General features: G+C 52.0%; 1 protein-coding gene across 1 annotated transcript in view; it reads left to right on the forward strand.

The window, feature by feature from the left end:
* Nucleotides 1–14089, forward strand: part of LOC144829050 (uncharacterized) — a 491023-nt gene that overhangs the window by 403522 nt on the left and 73412 nt on the right. The window lies entirely within an intron of this gene.

The following is a 14089-nucleotide window of genomic DNA, read 5'->3' on the forward strand; positions in this document are numbered from 1 at the left end:
AAGTAACCCCAAAAGGGTCACCCTTTAAATTGTTTTAAACCCTATCATGACGGGGAAGAAGAGAGCGAGCCTCTCCCTGACCACTTATCGTCCATAAGAACTCCATCCGCATCTCAACCAGCTCAGACGACAACCTCTCTAGCGCCGAACACCTTCACTTCCAGATCCACACCGAACCCAAGACCACACTCAGAGGCACACTCCTATACAGGCCACCAGGACCCCGTGCACAATTCACTGAAGACATCACTGACTTTATCACCCAACACGCCCTCTCCTCCGAGGACTACATCCTATTGGGAGACCTCAATTTTCACCTGGAAAAGAACAACACCACCACCACCCTTCTGGACAATCTCGCCAACCTAGGACTCAAACAACTTGTTAATACCCCCACACACCGCGCAGGACACACTCTCGACCCTATCTTCACCTCCAGCAAACATATTTCCTTCAGTCACACCACAGCTCTCCAATGGACGGACCACAGCTGCGTTCACTTTGTCTACAAAAATACCACATCCCACAACCATCCTCAACCTACTCTGCAAAGAAATTGGAACAAAATCACCATCGACCAGGTCTCCACATCGCTTCTTCAAAACCCCCCTGCCCACTCATCGAACCCCAACCAAGCAGCCATCAACCTCACACAATGGCTAACCGACACTGCCGACAACCTAGCACCTTTGAAAAAACGTCAAATCAAACTAGGCAGCAAAAACGCCCCCTGGTTCAACGATCTTAAGAAATCGAAGAAACTCTGTCGCTCCCTTGAGAAGACCTGGAAAAAAGACCCAAACACCAACACCAGGGACGCCTTCAAAAACGCCTCCCGCATACACCACCAATTGATCCGGACTGCCAAGAAAACCGCATTCAAAGACCGACTAGACAAAAACGCCCACAACAGCAAGGAACTATTCAACATCGTCAAAGAGTTTACCAACCCCATTGCCAACTCCAACGACATCACCCCCTCTCAAACCCTTTGCGACTCACTAGCTTCGTTCTTCCACGACAAAATCGCAGACATCCACAACAGCTTCAACAACCAACCCGAAGACCAACCCACCAAACCCTCTGCCGTACCTTCACCCCCCTTGAACATCCTTAATGACTGGAACCCAATCTCCACTGAGGCCACCATTCGCCTGATGAACTCCATCCACTCAGGATCCCCCTCAGACCCTTGCCCTCACCACATCTTCAACAAAGCAGACTCCATCATAGCACGACACCTCCGAGACGTCATCAACTGTTCCCTCAAATCCGGCACCTTCCCAGAAAGCTGGAAACACGCCGAACTCAGCGCCCTTCTGAAAAAACCCACAGCTGACCCCACCGAACTCAAACTATCGCCCCATCTCGCTCCTCCCATTCCCGGCCAAAGTCATCGAGAAAGCTGTCAACAACCAGCTCGCCGCCTTCCTCGAAGCCAACAAATCCCTCGACTCTTCACAGTCCTGCTTCCGAGCCAAACACAGCACTGAGACCGCACTCATCGCAGCAACAGACGACCTCCGAACTCTACTGGACAATGGAGACACAGTCGCCCTCATCCTCCTCGACCTCTCCGCAGCCTTCGACACAGTCTGTCATAACACCCTGCTACAACGACTTAGAAACATCGGAATCCAAGGAAAAGCACTGGAATGGATCACTTCTTTCCTTGCCGGAAGAACTCAGAGAGTACGCCTCCCACCATTCAAGTCAGAGGCCACTGAAGTCATCTGCGGCGTGCCACAAGGATCTTCACTCAGCCCCACCCTCTTCAACGTATACATGAGCCCCCTCGCGACCATCGCACGCCAACACAACCTCAACATCATCTCCTACGCTGATGACACTCAACTGATCCTATCACTCACCAAAGACCCAAACATCGCCAAAACCAACCTACATGAAGGAATGAAAGAGGTAGCCGAATGGATGAAGCATAGCCGTCTGAAACTGAATTCAGACAAAACAGAAGTCCTTATCTTAGGTACCTCCCCCTCCGCCTGGGACGACTCTTGGTGGCCAGAAGCCCTTGGAAAAGCAGCCATCCCTACGGATCACGCACGGAACCTAGGCGTCATCCTGGATTCCTCACTCTCGATGACCAGACAAGTCAACGCCGTCTCCTCATCTTGCTTCAACATTCTCCGCATGCTCAAAAAAACATTTCGCTTGATCCCCACCGAAACTAGAAAAACGGTCACCCACGCACTGGTTACAAGCCGCCTTGACTACGGAAACACCCTTTACGCCGGTACCACCGCAAAACTTCAGAAAAAACTCCAACGCATCCAGAACGCATCAGCCAGACTCATATTAGACATCCCGCGTAAAGAACACATTTCTGGTCACCTGAAAAACCTCCACTGGCTCCCCGTCAATAAGAGAATAACTTTCCGCCTCCTCACCCACGCACACAAAGCTCTCTACGAACTTGGACCCGAATGCCTCAATTCACGTCTTTCCTTCTACACCCCCTCCCGCCAGCTGCGCTCTTCCAACCAAGCCCTCGCTACTGTTCCCCGCGTCAACAAAACCACCATGGGAGGAAGATCATTCTCCTACCTAGCGGCCAAAACCTGGAACTCACTTCCCATGCACCTTCGCCTCACTCAAAACCACCTAGCATTCAGAAAGCAGCTTAAAACCTGGATATTCGAGAAGTAATTCCCCACCCGTCCTCAAGCGCCTTGAGACCCTCTGGGTATGTAGCGCGCTATATAAATTTATTGACTTGACTTGACTTGACTTATCAAATAGTCCTAACGATCGGTTAGTGGATGGAGTAATCATGTCAGACACCCCCTCTGTCTAACAGCAAGCTGACTGCAGGCAAGTCCAGGAGCAGTATGCTGAGATCTTTTCCCTTACCTCTGTCAGACTAACTGGTGTGTCCATGATGTGGGCAGTGGTGACAGTTTCACTGTCAAAAGTAAACTGTATAGTCAGTCTGACCAAGTGAGGGAAAGCATGAGAGCTGAAGTCAGCAGGATCCTGGACCTAGGGCTAATTGAGCCCTCTGAAGGTCCCTGGGCCAGCCCAGTATTCTTAGTCCTCAAACCTCACACCCAGGGTAGAAAGAAAGAGCTGATGTTTTGTGTGGACTATAGAGTTCTCAATATTGTCACTAAGACAGATGCAAACGTTATCCCAAGGGCAGATTAACTAATTGACAGACTCTGGCCAGCCACATTTCTCAGCACCTTTGATTTAACATCAGGGTACTAGCAGATTGGTTTTACCCCTGGAGCAAAATAAAAATCAACATGCTCAACTTCAGATGGGCATTATCAGTTCACTGTTATGCCTTATGGACTAAAGAATGCACCTGCAACCTTCCAAGGCTTGGTGAACAAAGTTCTTGCTGAGTTGAAGTATTTTAGTGCAGCATATCTTGAGGATATTGCTGTCTAGAACTCAATTTGGCAAGATCACCTGACCCACCTCCGAAAGGTCCTTGAAGCTTTGCAGAGTGCAGGCCTCACTATCAAGGCAAGCAAGTGCAAGATAGGGCAGGGCTTTGTTGTATACTCAAACCGTCATGTAGATTGAGGCAAAGTTTAACCCTTACAACCCCAGATCCAGACAATTGTGGACTTGCTAGTTCTAGGCACCCAGACTCAGGCCAGGGCGTTCGTTGGCTTAACTGGGCCCTATAGGAGGTTTGTGAAGGGGTACGGTACTATTGTGGCACTCTGAGAAAGTGCCATCTTTCTTGCATTGGTATGCTCCCACTTTTGTCTGACTGCTGATGTGCTTTGACTGAGTGTGCCCTGGACTCCTGCCAACCAGGTACCCAGGGCCTGGGTACCTCATGCACCTCGTCGGCGTCTCCCTCACAGGTGCAAGAATTTCTTGCTGCCATGGACCCCCTGTTTAGGCCTCGGGCTCCCGCTGGTGCGCTCTTGGGCCCCCCCGTGGTCCTGTGTCAGGATCCTGGCGGCTCCGGTGCCGCAGCATTCTGAGCTGCTGGCTCCAGCCATGGCGCCACAAGGTCCTGCGCTGCCGGCTCTGGCCCCAGCACCACCCTCCGCTCCGCCTCCGGCACCGCAGTGGATACCATTGGTTCCGCTCTGCCCCGGTTCCAGGATGGTTTTGTCCCTACCTGGGATCCAAATTGGGATACAGCACCGGTTCGGCCCCGTCCAGTGCCGTTCTTGACTCCGTTTGTGGAGTGGTGTGGCTCACTGGTTAGAGGCGGTAGACCCGGAAGCAGAGAACGGCCCTGGACCAGGGTTCAATTCCCAACGCGGCAGGGGCGTGGACCAGGGTCAGCGGACTCGATAATTCTCGTCTCTGTGCCTACTCTAACCAGGGATCACACTCGGCAACTCTGGGCAATAGCTTGCCTCATCTCTACAACGGCCCCCCACATTCGCTGGGGATGCCTGGTTTCACCTTCGAGATACCCAGTAGGGACCATCTCACAGGGATAGCCAGGACGGGTTCCCCAGCGGTCTACAGCCCCACGACGCCTCAGGGCAGCAGTGCGCTTTACAAGACGCATACATTTACATTTGTACCTTCCCCGGTCCCTGCCCCGCCGCCGCAGTCTGCACCACATACGGCGGAAGTGGAGGATGACTGGGAAGGGTCCGAGGACCCTCTTGCTCGTCAGTGTGACTCTGAGCAGGATTGGGTGGACGAGTTAGAGGAGGCCAGCGTCCTTGATGTCTCCTCTGACACGGGGTTTGCCTCTCCCCCGTCTACCATGGAGGAGGGCGCTTCTTAAACGGTGGTGCTTGGTCTTTCAGCTGAGGTCCTCCACCTTGATCTCCCTACGGTGGCCCTAAAACCTAATCTCCTCAGGTGCTCCTTTCAGCGTCCACATTGGTAGAGCCCCTGCTGCCGTTTAATGACGCCCTTACTGACGTCTTGCTGGGCACTTGGTCGCGGCCAGCCACAGGGGCCCTTGTGGATAAGAACGTCGCCAGGCGTCATCGCCCGGCGCCGGGAGACCCTGCCTTTTTAACCACTCATCCTACGCCAGAGAGCCTGGTCATCCAAGCTTCGACGTCCGAGAGTGCCTTTCACACGGCTCCGCCGGATAAGGACTCTAAGAAGCTTGAGCAGTTTGGCAAGCAGTTGTTCTCTTCGGCCAGCTTGGGGCTGCGGTCGGTGAACACTGCATGTCTGCAGGGCCACTATTCCCACGCGGTGTGGATTACTGTCCCTCAGTTGTTGCTTCAGTGTCCTGAAGAGGTCCAGGCTGTGCTGTCCCAGGCTGTGGCAGAGTATAAGGATGCAGCTAAATTCGCCATTCGGTGTGGGTTGGACACCGCGGAATCCCTAGGTAGGGCAATTTCTAAGACTGTTGCGCTTCGTCGCCACACCTGATTGAGATCTACCGGGTTCTCACCGAGATGTCCAGAGCTTGCCCTTTGATGGCACTCACCTGTTTGGCGATAAAGCCAACAGTGCGCTGGAGCGTTTTAAGGACTCTCGCACTACGGCCAAGTCCTTGGGTCTCTCCACCCCGCGCCTGGCCACATCTACTTTTCATTCCTTTCATGGCCACGGAAGGGGCGCCCCTGCCCGCTCGTTCAGTTGGAAGCCTGCGCAGAACCTAACTCAGTGTGGGCGTGGAGGCTGCCGTGGCGGCACAGGGGGGCAGTTTGTGGGTCAGTCCACCTCCGCTCCTGCAGCATCTGCCTCAAAGCCTTCCTAGTCTGAGCTTTGAGGCGTACCCTGCGCCAGTGGGGTCAGAATTCAACATCACCTTCCCCACTGGCGTTCTGTCCCTTCCGACCAGTGGTTGTTGCAACTCGTCCGCAGAGGTTTCTCCCTCCCCTTCGAGTCTAACCCCCCCAGCCATGCCAGCTCAGTTCCACCGCATGTTGGGGGTTCACTTCGCGCTTCTCCAACAGGAAGTTATGGCCCTCTTGGCCAATGGGGGCCATTTAGCGCGTTCCTGGGCCAGAAGCAGGACGTGGTTGTTATTCCCACTACTTTCTGGTCTCCAAGAAGGACAAAGGGGGCTTGCGCCCCATCTTGGACCTCCGGAACGTCAATCTATTCCTCTGGAAGGAGAAGTTTAAGATGTTGACCCGGGCTCCGGTCTTGACTGCCCTTGAACCTGTAGACTGGATGGTAGCGTTGGACTTGAAGAGCGCATATTTTCACATCCCTGTCCTGCCGGCCCACTGGCATTACCTGCGATTCACGGTAGGCCAGGAGCTTTTTCAGTTTGCTGTGCTCCCCTTTGGCCTTACCAGCGCCCCTCAGTGTTCACCAAAGTTATGGCGGTGGTCGCAACTCACCTGCGCAGTTCAGGGGTGTCAGTCTTCCCATACCTCGATGACTGGCTGTTGAAGGCGGGCTCACCCCAAGCAGTTGTCACCCACCTTCAGACTACGGCCGACCTGCATTTGCTGGGGTTCTCCATCAATGTGCTTAAGTCTCACCCGAGTCAAAAGCTCCCCTTCATCGGAGCGGTTCTGGATTCGACGCTGTTTCGAGTTTATCCTCTCGAGCAACGAGTCCGGATTATTCCGATCCTTCAGCCTCTATCCCGGGTTTCAGTCAGGCTGACCCTCCGGCTCCTGGACCGGATGGCCTCCTGCATTCTGCTAGTGCAACATGGCAGATGCGGGCTCTGCAGTGGGACCTGAAGTTCCAGTGGGCGCAGCATCGGGGCAACCTGTCCGATCATGTCCAGATCTCGGAGGGCACTGCATAGCAATTGCAGTGGTGACTTACGAATTGCGTATGGGTCAATGGCAGATCCCTCTCCCTTCCCCAACCGAAGCACACAGTGGTGACGGATGCGTCCCTCCTGGGATGGGGCAGGCCACTTGGGAGAGACGGAGATCAGAGGCCTCTGGTCTCTGGCGGAGTCCTGGCTCCATATCAACCTCTTGGAGCTTCGGGCTATCCGACATGCACTGAAAGCATTCCTTTCCTCTGTCCGTGGAAGTGTGGTGCAGGTGTTTACGAACAACACCACCGCCATGTGGTATTTTAACAAGCAGGGTGGGGTCCTGGACCCTATCTCAGGAGTCTCAGGGCCTATGGACATGGCTGGAACATCAAGGCATTACCTTGGTGGTTCAACACCTGGCAGGGTCTCTGAACGCCAGGATGGGCGAACCCAGCCGCCAGTTGATGGATCACGAATGGAGTCTCAACTCTGATGTGGCGCAAGGTCTCTTTCAGCATTGGGGAGAGCCTTGGTTAGATCTATTCGCCACCGAACAGAACGCGCAATGTCAGCAGTTCTGCGCGTTGAAATTTCCAAGGAGGCACTAGCTCAGCAACGCTTTTCGTCGCGAGTGGAGTTGCGGTCTATTGTACGCCTTTCCGCCTATACCACTTCTGCCCAGAGTGCTGAAGATTTGGCGCGACCAGGCCCAAGTCATTCTTGTGGCTCTGGATTGGACACTAAGATACTGGTATCCCGAGCTACTCAACATGGCGATCGATCCCCCGATCCAACTGCTTCTTTGGGAGGATCTTCTGTCTCAGCAGCAGGGAACGGTCCTCCACCCGAACCTGTCCAGCCTTCACCTCCATGTGTGGAGATTGAGCGGCGATAGTTGACAGCTTTCAATCTTCCTCCCGAAGTCTGTGATGTCATTCTGGCAGCCAGGCGTCCCTCCACTAAAACGGTATACGCCTGCAGGTGGAACAAGTTTGTGGCCTGGTGCACAGCTAGGTCTGTGGATCCCCTTTCTGCCCCTCTTCCAGAAGTCCTTCTGTTCCTTCTTTCTTTGGCCAGCAGGGCTCTGCTCTGGGCACTATCAAAGGTTATCTTTCGGCCATCTCTGCCTTTCTACGGCTTCCAGATCAGCATTCTCTTTTTAAGTCTCTGGTTGTTAACCGTTTTCTGAAAGGCATTACACACACATAGCCTCCCGTGCCGTTCATCATGCCTCAATGGGACTTAAACCTTGTCTTCACATATCTGATGTGCGCTCCCTTCGAGCCTCTTCATAACTGTTCTTTGTGTCTTCTTACTTTCAAGACCGATTTCCTGTTAGCTATCACATCTACCAGAAGAGTGAGTGAGCTCCAGGCTCTTTCTTCCAAACCTACTTTCCTTTCTGTTCATCCGAACAAGGTGGTTTTAAGGACCCGTCCTTCTTTCTTGCCAAAGGTTGTCACACCCTTCCACATCGGGCAGACCATCACTTTGCCCACCTTCTTTCTGCCTCTGCATCCTTCAAAAGAGGAAGAGAGGCTCCACCGTCTGGACCCAAAACGTGCGCTCTCGTTCTCTCTGAAGCGCACACAACAGTTCCGGGTGTATGACCAGCTCTTTCTTGGCTATGTGGGTGCCGAAAAAGGTTGGGCTGTGCACAAACGGACCATCTCTCGGTGGGTCGTTCTCTGCATCAAAGCCTGTTACTCGTTGGTCTAAGAAGGAGCCTCCTATTGGGCTGCGTGCCCATTCTACCAGGGCAACATCAGCCACTTCTGCCTTGGGACGCGGCGTTCCTTTGCAGGACATTTGTCAGGCAGCTACGTGGGCCTCACTGCACATGTTTACCAAGCATTACTGCCTTGACAGTCAAGTCCGGAGAGACGACTTCTTTGGCTGTTCTGTTCTCCGTGACTTTCTGATGTAATCTTATTCGCAGACGCACCACCGGGGTTGGTATTGCTGGGGTATCTATTCTAAGGTAAGGCATCTATTACTAACGTGACTCTTTCAGAAGCACAAGTTGCTATTTGTGTAACAAGATATCTGTAAGAGACATTAGTTAGTGATAGATTCCTTAACGCCCCACCCATCCTCCCGGCTCTGTGAACTGATTATTTGGGTTAAAGTCATCCCTTTCAGGTCCCTAGTTTCATGGCACCAGTGGTCAGTTTCTTGCATGGCTCTGCGTTCCTGGCACGGAAAGTAGTGTACAGAACGGACGTCGGTGCACATGGGTGGCGCCTAAATAGTCTCCGTAACGTCATCTCGATGCTTACGAAGCCAGCAATGGACGCGGAGCCGCACAACGCCACCTACTGACGCGCAGAGGTACTGCTAGCAAACTCTCCGGATCCAGTCTGACGCCTGGGGATATTCTAAGGTAAGGTATCTATCGCTATCTAATGTCTCTTACAGATATATTGCTACACAAGTCGTAACTTGTGCCACTAGGTAGTTATACCATTCAAAGAGTCCAGAGATTCCCCTAGAAGTGTACAGGGCTCCATGCAACCCCAAAGTGCTCTGTTTCTTGTAGTGTGGGCGAGCAGCCTTAGGCCTAACAGAGTAGTGTGTGACATTTGTTGTGCGCACAATGACCAATAAATGACTCAATCAAAAAGGAGATCCACACCAATTTTATAAAAAAACATTTTGCTTAATATTTATTTTAATACCAAGATCTTCACAAAAAGGTAAGTGCGTTTTTAAATAGGAATTCTTTTCAAGTTCAAAAGTGGACACCGCAAATTTGTCTTTGTACTGTTAACCTATGGAGGAAAGCAATAATGCGGCTTTACGGGTAAGTGAATAAATTACAAATCCAGTGTGAGAAGTTGGCCTGATATGCAGTGCTCACTATTCTAGTGATCACTATATATCAGTCCAAACAACCCTTATTGATGATTGGTTGTAAGTCAACCTTATAGACCAGCTATCCTAGTAGCATGGATACGAGCAGTCTAAGGCTAAGACTCTAGAGGGCGTGTTAAGCCAGCTGTTTTACCATCACATTACCCCTTGAACACCCAGTGAAAGGACACCACACAAGTGTTATGAAAATAAACAGTGTATTTATTAGAATCACAACAGCCCTGTACTCTTTGAGGACAGGGTGCTAGGCACACAACAAAACTCTTACGAAAATACTTTAGTTAGCACAGTATACACAAATGCCCGAGGGGCACGAAAAACCATATACTCTAAAAGTGGAATGCGAAATTACTAGCAGGTAAGTACAGTACTAATAGGCTTTGGAATCGCTAGGACTTGACTAGGGAATCGTTAGATTACTTCTAGGAGGCCCAGGGGACTCGGGTGCAGAGTGTGCACTCTCACGCGGGATGCGGGGCAAAGTCTATGGAAGCTAGTAAAGTTAAAGTTAGTGTTCACGGGCGAACCCGACCTGGTAGGGAGAAAACGACAGTGGATCCTGACCCTTGGATAGTGAGGCTATGCTGGGGCACCGAAATGCCGAAGTTACCTAGCCCAGGGGCTGCAGCTGCATATGTCTCAAAAGACGTCTGGAATCCTCGTTGCCGGACCAGGAGCCTGGAAGAAAGATGCTGGCAGGCGACCAGTGAAGATAGTTCGAGTTGATCCAAGCCTGGATCTGGAAGATGGATGACACCTGAAAGCAGAGGGGACCAAGTTCGTGACTACTAGCCAGTAGTCAGTGGGCACCAGGAGGGCACCGGATGGTAGTCACCTCGACTAGGTGAGTGGGCGACGCTGGCTCTGCAGATCTCACGGACCAGGAGGTGTTGTCGGCGACCAGGATGGAGAGGCGAGCTGTTCCACGATGGATGAAGCTGTCGGCGTCGAAGAACCCAGGATTGGGCAACAAAGCCTTGGCTAATTCAAGCCCACGCGGTGGACTCAAAATGGCGTCTTGAGTGGACCAGGAGGGTCCGGGGTGCTTCCCTTCTGGAAGGGAGCAAGAGCCAGTCTGGAGCAACCAGACCAGCAGCAGTGATGTCGTCGGGCGTCGTTCAGAAGGCCACAAGCCAGCGGGCTAGTAGCCAAACAACGCGGTGAGCAGCAAAAAGCAGAAGGGCCCCACGCCGATCGTGGAGATGCTGGGGGGCTGCTCTTCGGTGCTGGAGCTGCTCAGGGTCGGGGCTTCTCGGACCCCAAAGCACTCACCAGGAAATTACTCGGCGGGCTTGCTGTGCAGAAGTCGTGCAGTCTTGGCAATAGTCGGTCCCTTGAGGTCTCGTCGCACTCACGGTTCTCAGCTTGGCTGTAGAGGTGAGTAGAGGTCGGAGGTGCCAGGGAAGCCGGGTCTTGTCGAGCTGGGCAGTCGGATTCCGGAGGAAGGACTTACAGCAGACCGCAGTGTTCTTGCGATGGTGCCTGCGGATGCAGGGTGACTACTCCTTAGCCACAAGGGAGAATCTTGAAGAAGAAATCTTGAAGTCCTTTCGTAGAAAGTCGTGTCTTGATTCCAAAGATGATCTGATTTGGAAGGGGGCCAGTCCCTACCTTTATCTGGGAAAAGGGGGCTGGCACGCGACTAGGTCCTGCCCTATGGGTGGGACCAGGAGGGGGGTGGTTACACCCACTTCCTTGGCGGGCTTTTCCCCAGCACAGGGTCTGGAGTGTCCCTGGAACTGGTTCAAGCCAGCCTATGCACAGTGAGCACCGGGGTGCCACGTGCAGTGACCTTCCTCTGAAGCCCTGCCTACCTACAATACACAAAATCCTGTCTGGGACGGTGCTGGCACCGCCCCTGGCAGGAAACCCTTTGTCCTTATCTCCTGCTCTGGGAGGACTCCCAGCAGCCGGAGGGCAGACTTGTGTCTCGGTGGCAGCATCCATTTTGTGGAGCTGAGGCTCTGTTTGACTTTAACCGGGGTTAGGGGTTAATTACATGTCGTGTCCCTCTAGAAGGGTGGAATGCTAACCCCGTTGCCAGAATTGGCGAGGGGTTAGTATTCCAATTCGTATGACACCTTACTCGACATGTTTTGATAAAGCGATACAAGCGTTGGCATATAACCGCGAGGATTATAATGCACTTAAGAGTATATGGTATGCGATATCATGGAAACGGCTAAGGGATAGATCCCGAAAGCCGCAGACAGGCTCAGCTCATGCCAGAGCACTATCTCACACGATTCCAAGCACTCTGCCTCCAGGATTGTTAAGGCCTGCCATAGGAGTGACTGATAGGAGATCTGTGTGTCCATTTTAGGGTTAGATATAGGTATACTATATCTAAAGCAAAGGGTGAGTACACCACCTTGCCCCAGCTGTCGTGCAGCCAGTTGTGTCAGTTTTGGATGGCCAGCCAGGGGTGGCATAATACATGCTGCAGCCCCTGGTAGGCCCTGGGTACACCTATGCCCTGGGTACCTAAGGTACACTGTACAGGGACTGATAAGGTGACTCAGTATCCAATTTAGATATGTACCTAAGGTACATGGAATCCATTTTACAGAGAGAGCAGTAGGCCTGGGGCCCTGAATAGCAGGGTCCCAGGTCAACTAAGTCAGAAAACCAGCAAAACACCAGGCAAAAAGTTGGGGGCAACCATAGTCAGGGATCTACCTTCCTACATCCAGCCTTTGGGTTTCAGGGTCAACAGCGTTCAGGTGAGCACCAACACTGTACCACAAGCGGCACAGGAGCAGCTGGGTACAGAGGTCAAAGTTAAAGATCAGGCTAAATACTACCCGTGGAGACTGGGGGTGTGTGAAGACACACTGCTTGACTGAGGCAGTCCTGCAAGGATTGTGTAGGTCGCTGGCTGCAGGACAGGCCTTGTTTTTTTCACAGGGTTTCTTTACACAAATTTAGCCCCCCACTTTTTGCCTGGAAAATAATGTGGTTTTGATTATAGTGCACAGGGTTCCTGCCAACCAGGTTCACTATGCCGTTGCTTCTTCCCTAAAACTGTACCACGATGGGCAACTTCATTCCCCTGTAAGTCCCTAGTAAATGGTACCGTTGGCACCTACGGAATGGGAACGGAGAGGGTTCCCTAGGGGCCCCATACCAAGGCCATGCCACTGCAGCTTGCATGCCTTGGTGCAGTGAAAAGCAACAGTTGACATACGGCCATTCCAACCAGCACTGCCTACGGTATAGGTAAGTCACCCCTCTAGCTGACCGTACAAGCCCTAAGGCAAAGTGCACTATATCTCGGGTGTGGGCCTATCTGCATACTTACAATAGTTACGTATTTTCCTTAAAATTGTAAGTGTCAGGGAGGCTACAGAGAGTGCAGGGGCTTGTAAATCGACAACTTGAGTTCCCCAGCACCCAGATGGTTTCATTTAACCCAGGAGTGTTTTATACCAAAGAACTCTTATTAATAAACTCACACGGATGCCAGGGTGGGGATTTATTATACTGTGTACCCATAGAGCACCTCAGAAGTGCCCCCTGAAAACATACCATCCCTGCTGTGGTGTCTGACTGGCTTTAGGCAGCCTGCTGCCACCACCAGACAGGTTTCTGGACCCCTGGATCAAAAGCCTCTGCCCTCTGGGGCCAGAAACACAGGTCTAGGTGTCATACCTCCTCCCCAAGGATGGGCACAGTGCTCGAGCGAAGCTTTAAATTTGTAAGGCGACCCCCCCCCAGCTTCTGCCGCAAGCAGCAGATGACTGGCTCTGGTTTACACCCCTAGTTTGGGCAGGAAATCTTAGGAGAATAGGAGGTGTGACCACCTTTGCCAACTTCACCCCTAAGTTGGTGAAGGTGAGTTAAAGCACATCTTTCCGTCCCTGCCATCTTGAAGAGGGGGGGGGGGGGTCCCCTCCAATCAGAGGGTGTAGCCAAGCTAAGTAATGTGCCCATTGATCCTACCTGCTACTCTCCTAAAACGCCTCTAAATCCAGTACGTAGGTGGCTCCCACCGACCTGTAAATCAGATCTGCAACAACCTAAGAAGAAAGAAGCCATCTCTGCAGGAAGACTGAAGACAACTGCCTTGGCCCCAGCTACCTGCCTGTCTTCAGCTTTGATGACCCTGCGACTTATCTTGCACCCAGCGACCTTAGGGCTATAAGGCCTGCTAGAGGGGTGACTTACCTATACCTACAGGAAGTCCTGGCTGGCATGGCACCCAAACAGTGTTTCCCACACTCTTTTAAAGCCACTTGCTTAACGGAGTCCCTACCACCTCAGTAACTTTTAAGGTTCAGTTGATCTTTATTTTGTAAACCCTGTGGATTTCATAATGTTTTCTACCAACAGAATGTGCGGTTAATCAATTGTCTTCCACCTCTTATGTTTGATTCCAAGCTAAAGAGTGATAACATTTCAATGTACTGATTAAGGAAAAATAGGGTTTCTTCCATTTTGTGCAATTAAAATCTATAATCCTTCGCACCCCCTTTCCATTGTTCATTGTACCATCTATTCAGGTTACACCATTACTAAACTATATTAATACACAGTTGAGGATTCAAAAGTTCATACTTTCCTGTCTGACAGTCT

The sequence above is a fragment of the Lissotriton helveticus genome, chromosome 4_1, assembly GCF_964261635.1.
Source record: "Lissotriton helveticus chromosome 4_1, aLisHel1.1, whole genome shotgun sequence".
In the NCBI taxonomy this organism is placed as follows: Eukaryota; Metazoa; Chordata; class Amphibia; order Caudata; family Salamandridae; genus Lissotriton; species Lissotriton helveticus.